Source organism: Sorghum bicolor, chromosome 5, assembly GCF_000003195.3.
Source record: "Sorghum bicolor cultivar BTx623 chromosome 5, Sorghum_bicolor_NCBIv3, whole genome shotgun sequence".
NCBI lineage: Eukaryota > Viridiplantae > Streptophyta > Magnoliopsida > Poales > Poaceae > Sorghum > Sorghum bicolor.
The window spans coordinates 13,979,558-13,986,098 of record NC_012874.2 but is presented as its reverse complement, the minus strand read 5'-3'; the positions used below and the strand labels follow the sequence as shown (position 1 = coordinate 13,986,098).

Sequence of the window (6,541 nt, the reverse complement as noted above, 5' to 3'; positions counted from 1 at the left end):
GCGCCACGTGCCTACGTCATCTACTACCAAGATCGGGGACTAAGTGGGCACACTTTACCTTACGGTGAATATGCTTGCTTTTTGAATGTCTATATATTTTTCAAGAAAAGTAAAATGAGCACAATTCATGAGGAAAGAAATATTTTTTGATTAAGAGCACCATACATTCTTTGAACAACCTGCTTCTTCGATGTCAATGTTGATCAACTGTCTTTTGAATTGGTTAAAATACCGTTGCAACTGTTCGGGCGACTTTCCTGCTTATCGAAGACGTCAAGCCTCACTTGTCGAAGAAGCTCAAGGCAGCGTGTTACATCACAATACACGGTGCTCGGGGACTAGCTGTGGGGGTATAAACCCCTATACCCTCATGGATTGACATGGGCCGCACCATCAGAGGAGGCTCGGCCCACAAGATGAAGACGTGCGGCGCACGATGCTGGTCGGCGTGCACCACAAGGCTACAAGATATTGTACCAAGTAGGATACTTTGCTTGTTACTCTGTCCCTTCGGGATATATGAGGGGCAGAGGTCCCCTAGAGGAACACAACAACTCAACACAATTCAATTCAACACACGACAATATAATCAGACGCAGGACGTAGGTATTACGCCCACACGGCGGACGAACCTGGATAAAACCTTGTCCGTGTCTTGCGTCACCATCAAATTCGTAGCTTGCGCATCTGTCTACCGATAAACTACTACCGTGGGTATACCCCAAGGTAGACTGCTGACTAGCTTTCGTCGATAGTACGTGACATTCTGCGGCGTGAACGGTTGTGACCATGGTGAACGGATTGGGGCTTTTTCTGGGTTCCATTCCGATAGAATTTTATAACTTTGGCTAATAACTATAATTCTACAATTGGAATCTGTAGCTAAGAAAATATGAACTGTACATAGCACTTAGAGATATGACAGGGCAATATGAACTATGCATAGCATTGTAAGAAAATATGAACTAGACATACGTGTGGGAATGGGCTCTCGGAACCAGAGGGCTCAAGGGAGCCCCAAACTCATGGCCTTTATGGATCATATATGGGCCATGCATAGAGAAGAATCGAGTTGGATTGGATTGGCCTGTAAAATAGCTGGGCTGTAGACATGGCCTGAATCGTCACATGGATTGTAGAAGAGGGTCGGCCCAAGGATCCTGAGAAACTATGCAATTAACACACCAAGGATAATCACAGCATTAAGACACCGAACCGATCCTCACGGGCGATCGACTTGCTGTCTGTCCGGCCGTTGACTAGGTAGGCTGGTAAGCTGCGCGGCTACTAGCTTTCGGTTGCTTGCCCGCTCGTCCGTCCATCCATCCATCGATCGGTTGGTCATCCGGGCGCTTAAAAAGAATCTTACGTGGGTTAGGATTGTACTGCACGTAGGATAGGATTGGATTGAGTTGAATGAAACCAGTGAGGGTTGGGGTGGGATTGGATTCAATGCCTGATCGCATAGGATTGGGGCCGGATCACGACCAATTATCATGTGTAACTGTACATAGCACTTAGAGATTTGATAGGGGAAAACGTGGAGGCATATTGGTAACAATAGATGGAGTATTGTGCAATGTAAATTCAGACATAAAAGTTAAACTTTGGCTGCAACAAAAATTGAAAGGAGCACAGTCGACGAACAGAGCATGTCAATTGTGGGCCTGTTGGATGTGCAACGAAAATTAAAAGGAAACCAATTAATCAGTAGAGCAGAGGAATCGCAAATAACTTGGCAATGCAAGAACATATAAGTTAGAAAAATGAAAAAAGTTAACTGATGGATACACATGGATCTTCTGCCCTTGCGATGGCAGCTAATTTATCATGTTCATTGCTAAACCACATAGTAGTATTTAGTATGCATCTAACGTTAACAAAAGCATGCATGTAATAAAATCTTAATAATTAGTCAAGTATCACAACCAAACAGAATCATCCAACCGAGCCATAATTAAAAAAATTTAATAGTCAACAGTGTATGATATCATCGCCTGGCCTCTTAAAAGAGAGAAGTAGAAAGTCACATGTGTATCGGCAGCAAATGACTTTATGCATAAATAAACAATTCGGTAATCTCTACTATAATTGAAATCTTCTTCAAGTCACATTCTCTTTCAAGATCAACGGCTCACAAAACACCAACTAGGAATCCAACGTCTGAAATTAAGATGTTAGAAGCCGCATCCAACTATCCTGAGTCCCACGCCGCCCGCGCCAACTCTGCCCGCAAACCCTCACGCGTGCGCTCCGCGACGAGGTTTCGAATCCACCAGACCGCGTCGTTTCTATTTTCTCCAAGAAAAAAAAGAAACATCGTCCTCTCCTCTCCCCTCCCCACCGCCGCACCGCTGTGTCTTCGCCGCCCGTGCCACCCTACCGCCTAGCCGCACGTGAGAAACAAGACCACCGTTGGCGCGACCTCCCCTTCTCCATGGCCGGCGACTAGGAGGATGGGGCATTGCTGAAGGACGCTCCTGCCCTCCTCCATCCCCAGCGCTTCCTAGTAGTCCAGCCCCTTGACACCCTAACCCAAATCCTCTAATTTCTTTGGTTGCCTCCAATCCATCGCCAGGTAGCGTGGAGCCGCGCTCGCCTGCTCGCCCCATGACGCGCGGCGGCGCCCTCGCTGGGGCCAGACGCGTCGCCGTCTCTGCGTGCGGGTCCTCAGCCGCGCGCCGCTCCCACTCGTTCCTGGTGCTCAAGCGGATCGACCTCTCCGCCTACGACTCACTTGATGACGCCTCCTCACCGTGGTCGTCAACATCCTCCGCAACGTGTGCCTCGCGCGGGCAAACGGGGTCGGCTGGTGTGGCCTCGAGGCCTTTGTACAGTCCACCGGTGCACCTGGTGTGCAGGGCTTCTTCATCACCTACGACGGTGCCCGCGAGCGCCATTCCACCGGCGAGGGGCTCTCCCTCCTTTTGACTCTGTAAGCTGCTACCCACTATTTTGCTTCTCCGTCATTGGCCCCCGTGTACTGTGGCCATTCCTTGTGATGCACGCTCGCTAGGTGTTTGTCATATTTCCCCCGCCTGCCTGGTCTGGTTGAGGGCAGTGTGAATGGCAGCGGATTTGTCACCGGTCTAGCTTGTGTTTTCCTCACGATGAGTCCGTGTTGTCGCTTATTAATCCCATTGCTTGTCATCAGGTGTGTGTGCGAGTACATGCTTTGCTCGGTGTTGCTCTAGCAACACATATATATTGCATGTTTTGCTGTGCACCTTTTGCGTAAACTGGCCAAAAACTTGAAATATTGCATGTTTTATTGAAAATATATATATATATTTATATATCAGTAAGTTATTCAAAAGAAAAGATGTTTCAAAATACAGAATAAAAAAGAGATCTGCTCAACAATCAGCAGCTTGGTGCTACTTGTCTCGCTGGTTATCTCTGGTGACATTGACACTGTTATTTCAAATCCTACAGATAATATCATTTCATCCCCGTACAACCAAAAACCTGAAAATATCGTTCATGTAAGTATGTAGTTATAAGTTTCAATCCTAAGAAATCATTGTTGTCAAACTGCCTAAGAAATCATTATTGTCAAACAACACCAAGTCAGAGACGATGCTCCTGCATAGGTCAGCAGGGAGATCCCTTGACAACATGTCCAGTGCTGTTCTCATCGAGAAACACAGGTGACAACCACATTAGCTTTCTTGAAGATTTTTTATTAATGATTTCTATATATATTGTTAATGTTGTTATAATTTTTGCAAGTCCTACATCAAGTCTACAACAGTGCTGAAAAATAATGGAGTGCCTCAACCTGCCCTTCCCACAAGTAACCATCCTCCTCAGGTTTGTCTCCCTAATCTCTCTACTCTCCCTGTTTAGCTTAATTTGTCTTGTCTCTTCTGTTAATTTCACCTTACCTATGTTTATCAAAGGTTCAGTTGGCCGCCATGGTGCAAGAGCAGCCACCCCGAGTCTGATGATATCACAGGCAATCCTGGACAAGATTCTTTTAAACATTTCAGTAAAAATCAAATCAAATGGTTATTTGAGTTGTAAATTGTTCGTGTCATCATGTGACTGACCAATACTGGAATTATGATTTAACAGGGAGTTATGTGGCAATGATAGACATTTTTAGATGCCGATGCAAATCAGATTGGGAAAAAATATAAAACAGAGTGGGAGAATTTTCAAAAGCTGATGCAAATCAAGATGAGAAAATAGATAGAATAGAGTCAGAGATTTTTGTCACAACAAAGAAATCCTTCCTTGATGACGATATTGACTTTGCCATTCCTCAAGTAAGAATATATAGCATAGAAATTCATAATCATTTATGGAGACTACAGTGAATAGGGTACAAAATAGAAATTTATAAGCATATATATGTCTTTATATCCTTGTGCCTAAATAACTGAATGAAAGTATCTCTGCTTGCAAAAATCAAAGAATCTCTGTCACTAGCACATTTTATTTGCCAAGAGTATAGAATGTTTACTTGATCTGCAGTTTATTTTTTTTTTTTGGGGGGGGGGGGGAGGGGGCATTGTTTGTATACTTATGTTTTCTGCCAATTTTTTTTAAAAAATGCTCTCATGTATTCACTGTTTCACTGCCAATTTTGTTTAGGTATGAGGAGTTCTACGAGAGGGAATTCTGTTTAGGTTGGGTTTGAGTTAAGAGTTGAGTAAGATATTCGCCCCTAAATTTCTCCAATCATCATGTATTATTGCTCTGAGAGTTATTGGTCAACATACTTATTGTATCTCAGGAATGCGATAATATATTGGTTAATGGAACCTGTACCCTTTGAATTTTAAGGTGAAGAAGGGCTTTAGCAGTAATTCTGGTTCAGTAATGGAGGCAATATATTCCCTGTCAAGATTGTTTTGATATTTGAAAAGATTTGTTTTGATATTCTCAAGATTATTGTTTTTTGATATGGTCAAGATTATTTTGCCGCTATCAAAAGCATGGATGATGTTTTTTTCTGACCTGAAACAATTATATTACGTTGTATATTTTAGTTGTAATCTACATATACCAGAATGTTGTCGTAGCGTTAGCACGAGTAGTGTACTAGTATAGCATAAGTTGATTTGTTAAGCGAGAGAGATGAACCACTGATGTCTATCGATGTGGATGCTATGGGATTGAGCAACCTGGGCAATAGATACATATGTCGGTGACCTTTGGGAGATAAATATGCTAACTTACGTTGGTGGTGAATGTTTTGATTAGACGTCACTGCAATTGAATTAGACGATTGACCAATTTGATAGTGTTGAACTGGAGGGACTGGTGCAATTTGAGAAATATTTGTGACATGTTCCAAGTTCTCTGTAGATGTAGGGAATTGTGCTCCCACATCATTATGCTGCTGGTCTGTAGAGGCTAAGTAGTACAAATGAATAAGAAATTCGTTTCATATAAGTATAATATATATTTGGAGATTATAAATCTAAGTGGAGATATGGATGGAGCCTGGAGCTTATTTCATCCAACCTGCACCTCCATTCATATGTAGCCTATGTCTACGTCGAGACTCGGATGCAGCAGCTGGGTCTGGTTGGGGAACTAAAATATGTGAGCTTCTACGGCGTGAACGGCCATGACCATGTGGTGAACGGATCGAGCCTTCTACATATTGCATGCTGTTGGAATTTTATAACTTTGGGTAATAATTACAGTTGTAAAATTGCAATGTGTGAGAAAGTATGACTGTACATAAAGTTGTAAGGAGACATGAACTATAAATTTAGACGTACATTGGAAATTAAACTTTGATGCTGTAAGAAAATATGAACTGTACACAAAACTGTAAAGAAATATGAACTTTAACTTCAGACGTACCTTGGAAACTAAACCTTTGGCTGGAACAAAATTGGAAGGAAGAAGGCAATTGACGAACAGAGAGGGGTATAAAAATTGAAAGAAGCCCATTAATCAGTAGAGCAGGGGGGATTAGAATAGCATATCAGAGCAGAAGAGCCTATGGCACTACAGGATTCTGGTACTTTGCCGAGAGCCTGAGCGCTCGGCAAAGGGCCATTAAGCTCTCGGCAAAGAGCCATTTGCCGAGCGTCTAACGTAGCTCTCGGCAAAGGAAGGTCTTTGCCGAGTGTCTACTCGACAGCTCTCGGCAAAGAAATCGGCTCTCGGCAAAGTAGGATTTTCCTGTAGTGTGGAGGTAACCTTACCTGCCACAATGTGCAGGTTGTTCAGTGTTGCAGGCTGTGCATCGGAAGGATAATGATACCTGGGGCTAATACCTCTGAAGAGAAGGGGAGTAAGCACGGGAGGAAGATGGAGAAGGACATTAACGTGGGCATAAATAACTGGGAACGCAAATTCGAACAAGGGAATTAATCACCAGAAATGCGCAATTGATTGGGAGATTGATCAGAGAATTAATCATATGAAACCCTTCATCTACTCAGCAGTAGGATAGGATTGTAAAGAGATGCATCCTGGGACACCCTGAACGGAGGAGGCGCAAAAGGCAGGGACCTCAAGGGACGGAACCGCAGGAAGCTGAATAGTGTAAGGGTCTATTTGGTAGAGTCCCTCT

The 6,541-nt window shown here is 43.4% G+C and overlaps 1 long non-coding RNA gene across 7 annotated transcripts; it reads left to right on the top strand.

Moving 5' to 3' along the window:
• LOC110435435 lies at positions 2,051-4,865 on the top strand. Of its 7 annotated transcripts, none has more exons than XR_002453104.1 (6): positions 2,051-2,935; positions 3,436-3,485; positions 3,575-3,650; positions 3,733-3,813; positions 3,903-4,271; positions 4,600-4,865. It is a non-coding gene; the product is annotated as an uncharacterized LOC110435435 (long non-coding RNA). The 7 variants fall into 7 exon arrangements; XR_002453102.1 differs by having other exon boundaries at positions 2,052-2,935; positions 3,571-3,650; XR_002453099.1 differs by having other exon boundaries at positions 3,436-3,650.